We start from the raw sequence: 14,413 nt of genomic DNA, 5'->3' as shown, positions 1-14,413 counted from the left end.
TAATTAAGATTCTTAAAATAATTATCACAAGCTTGATAACGGTGTTAGAACCTTCACCTAAACGTCGCTCCTAATTATAATAAAGAACTTGTTCATCCATATATATCATATCCTTACTTATAATTATGTTATTTAATTGTACTGTTGAATGAGTCGTTACAAGCTCGGAAATGACACTGAAAATTATGCATTGATAACGCACACGCATATGTCTCCGCCTGTGTAAGAGTATAACTGATTTAGTTCCTATTGGGAGACAATCGATCGTTTTATTTTTTTCTCGGTAAAAATATACAAGGTCATGTGCACATTTACAGTTTCGCTCTATGTCCTAAGATTGAGACTGGTTTTGTTATATTGAACTAGATACTTGAGGTAGTAGGCAAACAAATCACACGACTTAGATCTACTTAGTCTCGGTGACATAGCTGAATGTTTTATAAAATAATGACACTGTAGATTTTAAAAAAATAGCTTCCTTTTCACATTACCGTATGGAGATTTGAAATACAACACTGGCTAGTGAAAGAAATCCACAAAGGTAGAACATTCTAACAAGGGTGGTATAAGGTTACGCATAGCATTTGTAACCGCTGGAATATGGCTTAAGCAGTGTGTTAATCGATAAACAAATCCTATCACAATCTATATCACGAAAGGTGGTATTTTGCAGCATTGTTGACGTCATAATTGGCGTACTGTAAATGACGTAGCAGCTTATTGTTTGCGTCGAATTGACGCTGACAGCTTCTCGTCATGCTTTTCATCCCTCTCATCAGCTAATGTTTAGATAATAACCAACGAGCTGTCCCCAGTGAATGAACGGTCTTAATTGAGTAGATTATTCTGTACTTAATCTATTACTCATTGTCATTTTTAAAGTTAAAATGAAGAAAAAACGTATGAAAGGTGAACCATACAGTGAAACTTCACAGAAGAAAGCCTATTATTCTAATGACGTAATGTAATCAATTTGTGACGCCATGATCAATGGATGACGTCATATCGTATGTTTCTCAACACTGAAGCAATATGTCGTCATACGACTTCAAATGACCAATCAGCATCGAGAATCGATGAAAGGCACATGTGCAAATATATGAGAAAGTTATTACACATGATGATTCTACCTTTATGGGTAAATATTATACAAATATTCACTCTTGATAGGTAAATATGCGAAAACAAGGACCCGAGGACGCGACCCCTGAGGTGGTCTGATCGAGGGTCCCTGTTTTTTGCATATTGACCTCGTCAAGAGTAATTATTCGTTTTGTTATACCCACGGACTTGTATACCGAAATTCTCTTTAAAGTTTATGAAGTGACCAAACCGTCATTTCTGTAACTCAGCTGCGAACCGTGAAATGTTCATACCAGAGGCCATCTTGTTTTCTAGCAGACGAGTCAATATTCATCACGTGACAGGTTACTACTGATCATGTGACGAGTCAATATTCCTGGTCAGTGTCAGTCCACATGATTTCGGGGTCTGCTTTGAAATGTATTGTTTCGTCACGTGGTACGGATTGACCAATGGAATTGCAATATTCTTAATAGAGATATAACAATGAAGTATCTTACACCCGACACTATACGTCTGCAACAGTGCCCAAGATGCAAAATGGAACATAACCTGGGCCATCCGGTGTTCAAACCATAGGTTTCTGGCGTGCCCAAGGGACACAACTCTGGCGTGACTACAGCTTGACAGTCGAGGCATCGACGCTTAATTAACCGAAACCTTGCGTGAGTTCATTGGATGGGAACCAATAGCCTGTAGACAATGGGAACGTGCGACGAGGTTCTACGAGAGACTGTGTGGTAAAGAACCAACCTCTGTCACCTCCAGAATTTTCAAATGGGCGGACTGTCACGCAAATGGAAACATACGTAACTGGAATTTCCGTGTCCATGCTAAGCTAACAAACCTCTCACTGGAACACTTCATTACATTGAACAAATTTATTTATCCGAAGTAGCTGTCAAACTGATGCAAATCTACGTGCAGGACCGAAAAAGTAAAGTGCAGCAGTCGCATAGTCAACGTGGCAACGTTAGAAATAAACTGAGGATCTATCAACATTTCAAATTCACCAATGGAGCTGATGGGTACATACAGAGTTCCCTCCCCTGGTCGTAAAAGAAGTTCACTGGCTCAACTGTGTTGTGGTGTGGCGCCTTTAAGAGTAGAAACATAAAGATACGGAAACTTGCCTTGGAAGAAAGGATGTGTTTTAATTGTTACACTGACCCTTTATAATTAAATTAGAGCGCCATAATGAAGAAGATGTACTCAAGTCTGTGATATTTTCAATGATTATTCTGGTGTTGAAAAACATCTGTCCAACCCAGATGTACTGTTTTTAGCTGCCAAGACCTGCGAACCTTTATTACAACAACGCAAATCTATGTTATATCATGGTGTGCATATTGCCTGTTTTAGAATGTGTGTTGGTTTATTTGATGTTTTATGCGCCTTTTTAGTTAATAATTTTATTCAATTCGCAATTGTATTTAAATAGTCTCTCATAACCCATTGACGGATGTCTCTGTGAGGTTTATTTTGTGTCATTTATCTTAATAAGTAAACAGAGGTGAGACTGTTATAAACAATCTGTCTGTCTGTCTGAACCTTCATAGAGTGCCAAACTGTATGGACGTTGGAGTCTCATCAGACCATAACTGTTTAGTTGTGGCCTTTCTGTAATACAAAAGCACTAAATGAAGCAGGTAGATTTTCTTCAGGTTATGAATATTCTCAATTGAGCTCCTTTTCAATTTTAAAGGAGTTATTTGTTTCTATCAAAATTACATATTTTCAGAGACTAAGCGTTAGTCCGTAAAGAGGACAGTGTTATAAAAAATGACATTTATCTTCAACAGTATCTGGGCAATTAAAACACTATTTCCTCAAATGGTAGGTTAGTGCATCGCCCAGTCTCCATTCTTGTAGGGCAACCCCGGAGTGTACTTTGTCTAATACACTCCTATGACATTGAACGTAAAATATACTGTTTACCTCGAATAGTGTTTTTTTAATGACGGTAAAGACGCAACTTATTGCCAACATGTCCTCTTCCACTATTTGTCCTTTGTAGAGTTATTTGGACCTATTGCTTCAGGTTTTTATCATGCAAAACTGGCTCCCACAGGAGATATTAATATCTAAATTGTAGGTATCGCTGCAATGAAATTGCATCACAATGCTTTGGAGACCATTGTGACGTCATTGTTACATGACGTCACAATCAAATTACATCACTAATTGCCCTGCTACTGAAGCTGTTAGCAGTACTTTTTACACTAAGACACTGCTTATTACTGTTTACAAACTCAAAAAGTTGGATAAATGATGTTGGATGATAAATAAAATCTCACCCTCGTGTCTTTTGATATCAAATATATCAACACTCGTTGATAAAAGTGAAAAACCTACTCGGCAAGCCACTTTTATCAACATCGTGTTGATATATTTGATATCTAGATACACGAGGGTGACATTCTCTATTTATTTATCCTGCGTTCGTTTCATTAGATCTGCATGCCTTCCAAAGTATTCAGGGTATGGGAATTTTTTCATCATCCAAAACTGGCTTCCACCAGCGTGTCGCTGTAATGAAATTGCGTCACAATGGTTTGTGGAGCATTATGACGTCATCGGTTATACTATGACGTCACAATAAATGACATCACTAATTAATCTCAACGAAATCGGTGACATCTTTCAGCGCAATAATGCGACGCCCTGTGCATTCTATTATCTACCAGTCAATGAACAGTATAATATGGCAAAATAAGTTGTTTGGTTAGACAATTATTAGTCACGGAATCACTTGCAAACTATTTATTAATATTCACAAACAGAAAACGTTGGATGAATGATTTTGGATGAGAAATAGATGAAATATAACCAAATGAGTTGATAAATGTTACAAAGTTTTTACTTTTATCAACGAATATAAGACAGCTGCGCGATATATCGCAAAGAACAATGAAGAGCGGTAAACGCAATGCTCGAACGATCGCATCCAAAATTGGAAGAGATATCACAATCGGTATTGGGAGAAAAGGTACCGAAAGTTGACGTGTTAATTAACTTAACACCCCTGTTCATAAAATGTACTTGCCCGACATTCCCAGAGGTCGGATTATATTCAGGGAGTCATCATTATTTAAATACGGGTAAATATATATAAAGCTTGTACATTTCATTAACATCCTAACAGAGGCTGTACATAATGTTGAAATCTCATATAAGAAATAAACGACTCGAGGTCATTGGTTATCGTACAATAAAACACTGCTGGGAGAATAAACCACTCGGGGCTGCGCCACTCATGATTTATTCTCCCTGCAGCGTTTTATTTTATATAAACAACTCGCACTCGTCGGTTATTTCTTAAACAGGTGTATTTGATCGTGGAAGACACAAGGTGAGATTCTCCAATTAACGTCGCATTCAGCAACAGTACAGTTGTATCTCGACCGCCTTTAAATGGAGCGTCGTCCTGCCCCAGTGACCATGAGACATTAATGATCAGCGTCATCGGAATCCGGTGACACAAGATCAATCTATAGTCGCCATGCCTGTCCACGTTGTTTGTATAACGACGTGCATGAGGTACTGGGGATCCTTACCTCAGTCTTGAGTGTGTGCGTGTGTATGTGCGTGTGCGGGTGTATGTGTTTGGTGAGGAACGCCGCAGGCTCTGCCACGATAGACTGATCCTGTGTCACGGGTTCCGAGGACGTGGATCATTAATGTCTCATGCTCATTGTCACTGGTAAGCCAGGTCGACACTCCATTTAAAGGCGGTGGAGATACAACCGGGCCCACTTGCACAGAACAATCTTAGTTACAATCGATCTTAGGCGGCTACAATCAACTTTACAATCACCATACAATTGTCCTATTCCACTTGCACAAACCGATCTTAGCGCGATTGTAAGACCGCTTGGATTTAACATCGCGATCTTAAGGATTCACAATAATTGTAGGGCTAAGATCGCTTTGTGCAAATGGACCCAGGCTGGACTGTTGCCGCTCCCTGATTGGTAGATAATAGAATGTTTGTTTGTTTGTTTGTTTGTTTGTTTGATTGCTTGTTTGTTTGTTTAACGCCTCGCTATACCAAATGATGTTAAAATATGGTAGTTGTTGTTACGCTGCTTATCACTGGGAATTGAAAGGATAAAACAAGGTCTGAGTGGGGTGTTAAAAATGCGACATGGTATCTCAGTAGGCTAGCACAAAACCGGCATAGGTTTTGAATAGTAAAAACAGCCACACACACGTGCATGTAGGTCGCTATATAAGTGCAATCATCTTGAATGCGGCGTTAAATCTTTGACACCTGGGCCCGGTTGTTCACAACCCGGTTATTGTAACGTCAGGTTAACTCCTAACCAACCGCTAAAGATAAACATGCTTTGAGAAACAACATAACCATTTTGTTAAATTTAACGGAGAGTAACACTGACTTAACGGCAGGTTAAGAGTTAACCCGGTTTTGAACACCGGGCCCTGGCCTTTAAACCCAACTCACTTATAATGTTTGTTTATTTTGTTTGTTGTTTAACGCAGCACTTAGCAATATTAAAGCTGTATGACTGCGGTCTGTAAATAATCGAATCTAGACCAGACAATCCGTCGATTGATATTTTGAGAAACAAGCCACGCCGTCGGGGTACGAAGATACGCCATCAACCATTCGCCGAGCCTCATCCCTTAAATGGCCCCTTACCACCAATATGTATAGGTTGCCGGGGGACCAACCCGGAACCACAACATTACTCATTGAGTCCCCTTTTACGAACAGCAGTGGCTTGCTGGGGACCCATTCTACGGCACTTAAAGGTGTACTAGGCCAAGTTGACATGAAACTATGCAGCTCGTCGTCGTATAGCTGGATTATTGCAGCGTGCGGCCAAACAAGACGTTGAAAATAGTGCCGTAAGTGAACTCGTTGCATCGCCTCATTATGTAATTAGGATAAAGTGATACAACCACTATAGATGTGTCCACCATAAAATTTGAGGTGACAGATATAAAAAAGGTCAAGATACTTATTCCTCTTTAAAATAATGGATAAAAAGAGCAGAGGAAGTTTTCTTTGACCACCCTCCTCTCATTAGACTCCAGGTATGACACTTAAAATGCAAATACGAGGGGTGAGCGATTACTTCTGAGTTTCACAAAGAAAGACTTGACTTATTTTTTTTATCTAAGACATTAAATCTAATCCTCTTCCACAATGATACGATTTTGCAGACGAATTTGGAGCGATTTTCAGCTTCGTAAAAGTCCGACTCAAAAAGTTGCTATGACGTCACCTTTCAAGTCGAATGGGTTCCGACTGGAGTTTTCTCCACGACGGAGCCAGATTAGGAGATTTTTGATTTTTTAGTTATCAAAAGTCAGAAGCTTTGGAACCCATCTTTCTTCATTGCCAAAGGTTTTGAATGGGGATCCCGACGGCGTGGATCATTGTTTACGATGTCAGTTACTCTTTTCTGGTTTGCCTCGTTAAGTTATGACCATGCAGGACCAGCCGTCATACAGGTGGAATTGTGTTTAATGTGGCGCAAAGCAACAAACAAACAAGGTTGAATATTTTAAAAAATGTTAAAGTTTAAGGTGTTCAGAAAAAAAGACATAACAACCTTATCAACTCATTTTAAGACAGTATTCACCGAGAACAAACAATGTGCTGGATACGAAAAAATACAGCTTTGATATACTTTGAATTTAACGGAAAATATTGTTTGGGAATACTATAGTCCCTCACATGCTTAATAATGCACGATACATGTACGCCACCCATTTCAGTAATACAATACCCATACTTCTTATTACATTAAGTTTCCATTAACTATTTATGTAACTATTTAATGATGATATTGATACGAAAGCTGCCTTTTAAATATGTTAGAATGAGTTTTCTTTTACAGATATCTTTATATATCTTTGGGTGTATGATTTGTTCTAAACCAACCATCATTTCCACATTTTTTAAACAAACGAGTTTGTCCCCTCTTACAGCAAGCATGGGTTGTTGAAGACCTATGCCAACCCCGATCTTGACGGGGGACAAGCATGGGTTGCTGAAAACCTATTCTAACCCCGATCTTGACGGGGGACAAGCACGGGTTTTTGAAGACCTGTTGTAACCCCGATCTTGACGGGGGACAAGCATGGGTTGCTGAAGACCTGTTCTAACCCGGATCTTGACGGGGGACAAGCATGGGTTGCTGAAGACCTATTCTTACACGGATCTTGACGGGGGACAAGCACGGGTTTTTGAAGACCTGTTGTAACCCCGATCTTGACGGGGGACAAGCATGGGTTGTTGAAGACCTATTCCAACCCCGATCTTGACGGGGGACAAGCATGGGTTGCTGAAGACCTGTTCTAACCCGGATCTTGACGGGGGACAAGCATGGGTTGCTGAAGACCTATTCTAACACGGATCTTGACGGGGGACAAGCACGGGTTTTTGAAGACCTGTTCTAACCCGGATCTTGACGGGGGACAAGCATGAGTTGCTGAAGACCTATTCTAACACGGATCCTGACGGGGGACAAGCACGGGTTTTTGAAGACCTGTTGTAACCCCGATCTTGACGGGGGACAAGCATGGGTTGCTGAAGACCTGTTCTAACCCGGATCTTGACGGGGGACAAGCATGGGTTGCTGAAGACCTATTCTAACACGGATCTTGACGGGGGACAAGCACGGGTTTTTGAAGACCTGTTGTAACCCCGATCTTGACGGGGGACAAGCATGGGTTGTTGAAGACCTATTCCAACCCCGATCTTGACGGGGGACAAGCACGGGTTGTTGAAGACCTATTCCAACCCCGATCTTGACGGGGGACAAGCATGGGTTGCTGAAGACCTGTTCTAACCCGGATCTTGACGGGGGACAAGCATGGGTTGCTGAAGACCTGTTCTAACCCGGATGTTCACGTGGGACAAGCAAGGGTTGCTAAAGACCTATTCTAACCCGGATCTCCTACTGCGTGAAGTCACCGAATAGTATTTCTCCGTTTGTTTAAATGTTCATCAGCGCGCGAAGCTAAAACATTGTCTGTGTAATTTGACTACCCACAAACCGCTTCACGTAGATGGCATCACATCAAAAAGAATGAGGAAATGTGGTGGTTGAACGAAATGAACAAAACATACTGCTATACTGCTACTTTTCTAGCCTATGTGCGATGGTTGTCTGATAAGTTCTACGTCTCACATAGTAGTGAGTATGGTTTTACGCCGCTTTTAGCAATATTCCAGTAATATCACGGCGGGGGACACCAGAAATGGGCTTCACACATTGTATCCATGTCGGGATTCGAACCCGGGTCTTCGGCATGACGATCGAACGCTTTAACCACTCGGTTATCCGACCGCCTCTCTCACATGGAAGGAATTGCGTCATGAAGAAATCTCTTGTTGTGGACATTACATGTGGTCATAGAGGCATGTCCACAAAAACTTAAGTCAGTTGTGCTGATTGCTTAGTTGTGACGAGTCAATGAAATAAGCAGGGGTCTGCGACCTTAAAGGGGCACTGATCTAACGCAATTCCCCGGGACTGGTTGTTGCCTTTGTTATTGTTTTTTCCCAGTGAGTACCCGGATGTAGAGCAGAAATCTAGACTAGTTCGCGACCTCTGCTGCGCCATTCGTAAGCGCATTAGTCACTTTTATGGGTAGTAATAAGGGCGTATGGTCACATTGATCAACAAAATGAAATACAGTTTTCGAGATAATAAGGAAATGTAGGTATCTTTGTGGGTAGCATCGGTAATGGTGACGAAGTTTTGATAAGTCACTTGCTTGGTAATTTTGCAATTTTCGTTTACACTATTTTGACTTGCAACACAAAGTAAATATTTCACCTGAGCATTGCTTTTTTTATAGTGTGTATATTGACTGAAAAACATTTCCATCTGTATTATTATGACAACGAATTCCAAACATTTTGATGTGTAATGTCATCACCAAGAGACTGAAAATGTTATGTTGAAAAGTACATTTCTATGTTGTTTGGCTTCTAATCCTACATAATAATCTGTTGTGATGTTTGTAGGCCCTTTTGATCGTCTTAATCAACCTGGGCAGATTTTTTAGTCAAAATGACTGAAATATTTACACATTTTATAAATTGCCTGAGAGAATCACATTTTACAAATTGACGGTAATATATACACGCTTACAAAGGAAAAGACCTGTGAAAACAACGTCTATCGCGCATTGAAGAATGTCCCAACCAAGACGTAGAGAAACAAGAACGAATCCGTTCAAATGAAGGAAAACAAAATGCAAATTTCATAATTACAACCTACCAAATTTATGTGTATAAATTTTAGGTAGCTTCCTTGTTCGAGGAATGTATCCGTGAATATCCACACAAAGCAACAATATCCCACTTGTCTGTAGCTGTACAAAGAAACTTATTCGATGTCACGTGTCTCAGTAACAATCAAAAATGATATTTTAAAAGATATATATCGTTTCGGGATATTATAACCCGTGTTCGTTTCTCAACTGATCACTTGGATTGTTTCAGGTGTTTTACATAGGTGTCAAGTCTCAATGGACGGCTGAGAAAGCGCACGTGACAACTAACGTCCACGGTTCCTAAAAAATCCATTTAGTGATAGATAACAATGATCAATCAATCAACGTATTACCAGTTAACCCTTTGAACAAAGTATGTTGTTTTTACATCGGCACTTCACGCCATGATATGAGTGTATTCCCTTTGTTTTAGTAAACCCAGACATGTAAACACTCACTCTTGACATATCCACTGTGCAAGATAACAGTGATTAATCAATCAACGTATTTTCTGTTAATCCTTACATGACTAGGAACGATCCGTTGATTTACAAAAAAAAGTAAATCAACTGATCATTTATCTCTTGCTGGGCTGCCACGTGCATATTACATAACACACATTTCAACTCACTTCAAACCTGGATTTAGATTGAATAATTACCCCAGACACAATAAATGCCAAATGGGAACTTTTGTCAGGTAATCTAAGTGGCGCTACCACTAATTGTACCTGTAATAAATTCATTAACTGAGCACCAAGTGAATGACGACAAATACACAAGTGTAGGGGTTATACGAGAAAACGTGGATGACAACAAGGGAGTAGTAATCGTATTATCGACGCAAGCCGAAATCCGAAAATACTTTCCTTGCATGGATACTTTTTTTAGTATTAAACTATAACCATCTGGGGTATTTCCAAATGACGACATCCGATGAGCTCCGCTGTTCTTTTTGTCTGTTTGTTTAGGCTGAAGAAATTAATTAACATGCGCCCTTTGTCGAAATCTTTATAGATCACAGTTAACCAATCAGTGTTTATGCAAAAATGCGTAAAACAAATATTGCCTCCAGCCTCCAAGTTTATTTAGCTGTCCTTGCAGACGGTAGCCCAGTCTCTGGTCACGCTCAGTTGCGTTGCGTATCATCCGGGTACTCACGGGGGAAAAAACAATAACAAAGGCAACAACCAGTCCGGGGAATTGCGTTAGATCAGTGCCCCTTTAAAGATGGACGAACTTGAGAAACGTGCAGTGATCAAGTACTTTCAGAAAAAGGGCTTAACACAAAAAGCCATCCATGAAGTTCCACACTACCTTATTATGTCACAGTAAAGAGTTTGGCATAAGAGTGTATTTGTTTGTTGTTTAGCGCTGCAAACATCAATATTTCAGCTATATGACAGCGCATTCGTCACCACTCGCATGTTTCCGTAACCTACAACATCAATCTCGAAGGCCGCCGTCCGTTGAAACGGCGCAAGCCAATCAGAATGCGCGTCAGGATATGGGTAGTTCGAGCAATCTAATCCCGAGTATTGACATTAATTTTGTTTCGATTATTTACAGGCCGCAGTCATATGCTAGTATATAGCTCGAATATTGCTGAGTGCTGCGTTAAACAACAAACAAACATCAGAAGAGAGTTGGGTTTTACGCCGATTTGAACAGTATTGTAGGTATATCACGGCATGTGTGATGAATGTAGGAGGAAAGACACACATAAGGAGTTACCGTAGTCTCAGCACTAAGACAGGTGAGGTGGAATGGATTTAATGCCGCATTCAAGATGATTGCACTTATATAGCTACCTATAGAGCTGGGACGGGTAACTCGGTTTACTCGGGTCGGGTGGGTACTGAGAAGGACTACCCGGACCCGTGGTAAGTCACGTGATTATATTGTTTAATGGCAAAAATGATCTAGAACTCTTTGGTTACAATGTAAGTGACAAATGATCACATTTCTTTCCGACTATGCACACATTCCTTCTGACTTTATATGTTTGCATAAAGATGAAACTTCAGTCAACTTCAGTGTATGCATGACCAAATCATTTGATATCTGTATCTAAATACATTTTGACAGGAGTACGGTCAAACGTTTCCCAATCGGACATTTTGTACCTATCTCTTGAGACCTTCAGTGGGTACCCGGTTAGGGTCGGGTAATAGAGGTGGGTGGGGTGGCGGGTGGTGGTTGGGTGGGTGGGATGGGGTAGATACCCGGGTAGTAAATTTGGACTCGTCCCAGCCCTAGCTACCTACATGCACGTGTATAAGTGGCTGTTTGTTCTATTCCAAACTTATACCGGCTTTATAGTGTTAGCCCAGTGAGATACCTTGCCGCAGTTTAACATGGACAAAGACCCCAGCCGACCAGTCCTTGTTTTATCCCGTCAATGTCCAGTGACAGGCAGTGAAACAACAGCTACCATATTATAGCATCTTTCGGTATGACACAGCCAGGGCATCGAACCACCGACCTTTCACTCTCCGGGCAGACGCTTGATCCATTAGACCACAGAGGTGGTCTTGCATCTATGAGATGAGAATTATTCCAAAGCGATTATGTTGAAACAAACATATAAAATCGGTTTGAATGAAGATATAAAACGTAAATCTAAGGTAAAAATGTGGGAGTTTCTATCGTCTTAGTGCTAAGGTCGCTTTGTGGAGCGGCGCTGAGTACTGACAAAGGGCACGGGACAATGACAATAGCTTCAGACTCCTCTCACTGAGATCATCAAGGCTCGGGCCGGACAGTCCCATCAAGTTTGATTTAATTCGTTCGAACCCTACTGTGTTTGTCTGGTAACTCAAGTTTATAACTTAGATCGATCTAGCAGATAAAGATTACCCTAATCAGAAAATGTCTCCCCTTCTATCATGGCACTGACGTCTAGACAGAATGGAGCGTGTTTTAGTTTGGCGGCCATATTGGGGAAAGCATGGACCTAAGCATTCCACTGCTGACTGACTATACTCGATTGTGCTTTCAGTCTGTGGGTAGTGTTAACTATCACGAGTTATATTGCATTTTTTTTTTTGGGGGGGGGGGGGGGGGGGGGAGACGATAAACTAATCGAATTCCTCGAGCGGCATTCGAACCAAGTAAATTCCATCAAGTTTATTTTTATCCTGATATGGTTGGGGTCACGGGTGACCCAGTTTTCTAAGGCGCCGCAATTCGCTGTGCAGAGTTGCGATCCTTGGCGTGACAGAAACATGTGATCGTGGGTTCGAATCCCAGATTCGCCCGAATTATGTGTCTTGGTTTGTCAGCTTCATACCCATACTTTTAATCAACCAAATCACCTCGCTCGAGCACCCGAACTCTTCTGTCGCTTTTTTTCAGGATGCTGTATGGACCAGCTGTTACACGGAATCCCAACGGATCCCATGCAACACTGGTTCGTGTGTGTAGGTATCTACCGGCGTCGACCGAGAGATATGTAATTATCATTGGTTGGTTTGTTGTTTAACGCCGCACTTTGCAAATTTCCAGCTGTATGACGTCGGTCTGTAAATAATCGATTCTTGACCAGACAATCCAGTGATTGACATCATGAGCATCGATCTACGCAGTTGGAATACGATGACATGCATCAACCAAGTCAGCAAGCCTGACCACCCGATCCCGTTAGTCGCCTCTTGGGTTGTTGAAGACCTATTCTAACCCAGAATCTTCAAGTGACGGCTGGTTGGTGTGTTGGTATTATCATTAAACGCTGGTAAACTTAGCAAACAGACGAAAACAGTGCACACTGTTTGAAAGGCCTGATTAGATAAATCCTCAACCGAATGGATGTCGAAAATATACCTATGGTTAGATAAATCCTCAGCCGGATGGATGTCGAAAATATACCTCGAAAATATACAAACTCAGATTACAGGTGACCAGTTCTGTCCGGATCCCCGCGGGTTACCTGATGAAAGAATAGTGTTGAAGGAATAACCAGTCTCTGAATGACTGAAGTTGTGATTGTACGAGCGCTTCCGCTGGTACTGGATTTCGCACTCGGTCAAAATTAAGTGTAGTAAATGTTTGACCTGTAAAAGATACCATTTTTTCATCACTGTTGCGTTCAAACCAGCGCATGATTTCCTTCATGTTATATATCTTCTTTCTGTAAATCCTTGATAGTAATCTACCACCATTCAGCCTCAACCAGTTTAGCACGTGTATTAAACGTGGTAGTTTGTCTCACAGTCCCCGAACCATATTATTCTCCCTTCCGCCCATCCCTTACTGTAAAGCTATAACTCTAAATGAAGTCTAGATTTTCCGTTGGACTCTGTGCACAGTTGCGTCCCTTGGGCACGCCAGAACCTATGATCGAAGGTTCGAATCCCAGTTCGCTCCGGTTATGCATCTAGGTTTGTCAGCACCATACTCGTGCTCGGGGGTTTCACCAAGGTGGTAAAAGTCTGAGGCCTGCACCACTTTGGACTTCCCTCCCACATTATGCTGACACGCTGTGATATAACTAGAATACTGTTCAATGTGGCGTTAAATCTAACTCACTCACTCACTCGACCCGTGAAGATCCGGGGTAGAATGGTTCTTCAGCAACCCATGCTTGTCGTAAAAGGCGAGTATGCTTGTCATAAGAGACGACAAACGGGATCGGGTGGTCAGGCACGCTGAATTGGTTGATGCATGTCATCGATCCCAATTGCGTGGATCGATGCTCATGATATCAATCACTGGATTGTCTAGTCCAGACTCGATTTACAGACCGCCGTCATGAAATATTGCTGAGTGCGACGTTAAACAACATTCACTCGCTCACTCACTCACTCACTCACTCTTCAGGGGGTTTCCGGGATCCAGACTAACGAGGTTTCACTGCACATATATACTGATGGGAGAAATAAAAGGAACATATACAATGTCAGACAGTTACTGTTGTCTACACTACACTGATCTGAATCGATAAAATAAGTCTAAAATATTAACATATGGTGACTCAGTATTTGTTTTATTGCTTAACGCAATATTTCAGCTTCATGACGGCGGTCTGTAAATAATCGAGTCTGGACCAGACAATCCAGTGATTGACATCATGT

This window comes from Haliotis rufescens, unplaced genomic scaffold (genome assembly GCF_023055435.1).
Source record: "Haliotis rufescens isolate VD_foot unplaced genomic scaffold, xgHalRufe1.0.p SCAF_39, whole genome shotgun sequence".
Lineage (NCBI taxonomy): Eukaryota > Metazoa > Mollusca > Gastropoda > Lepetellida > Haliotidae > Haliotis > Haliotis rufescens.
The sequence above is the reverse complement of the archived record's forward strand: the minus strand, read 5'-3'. Positions refer to the sequence as shown.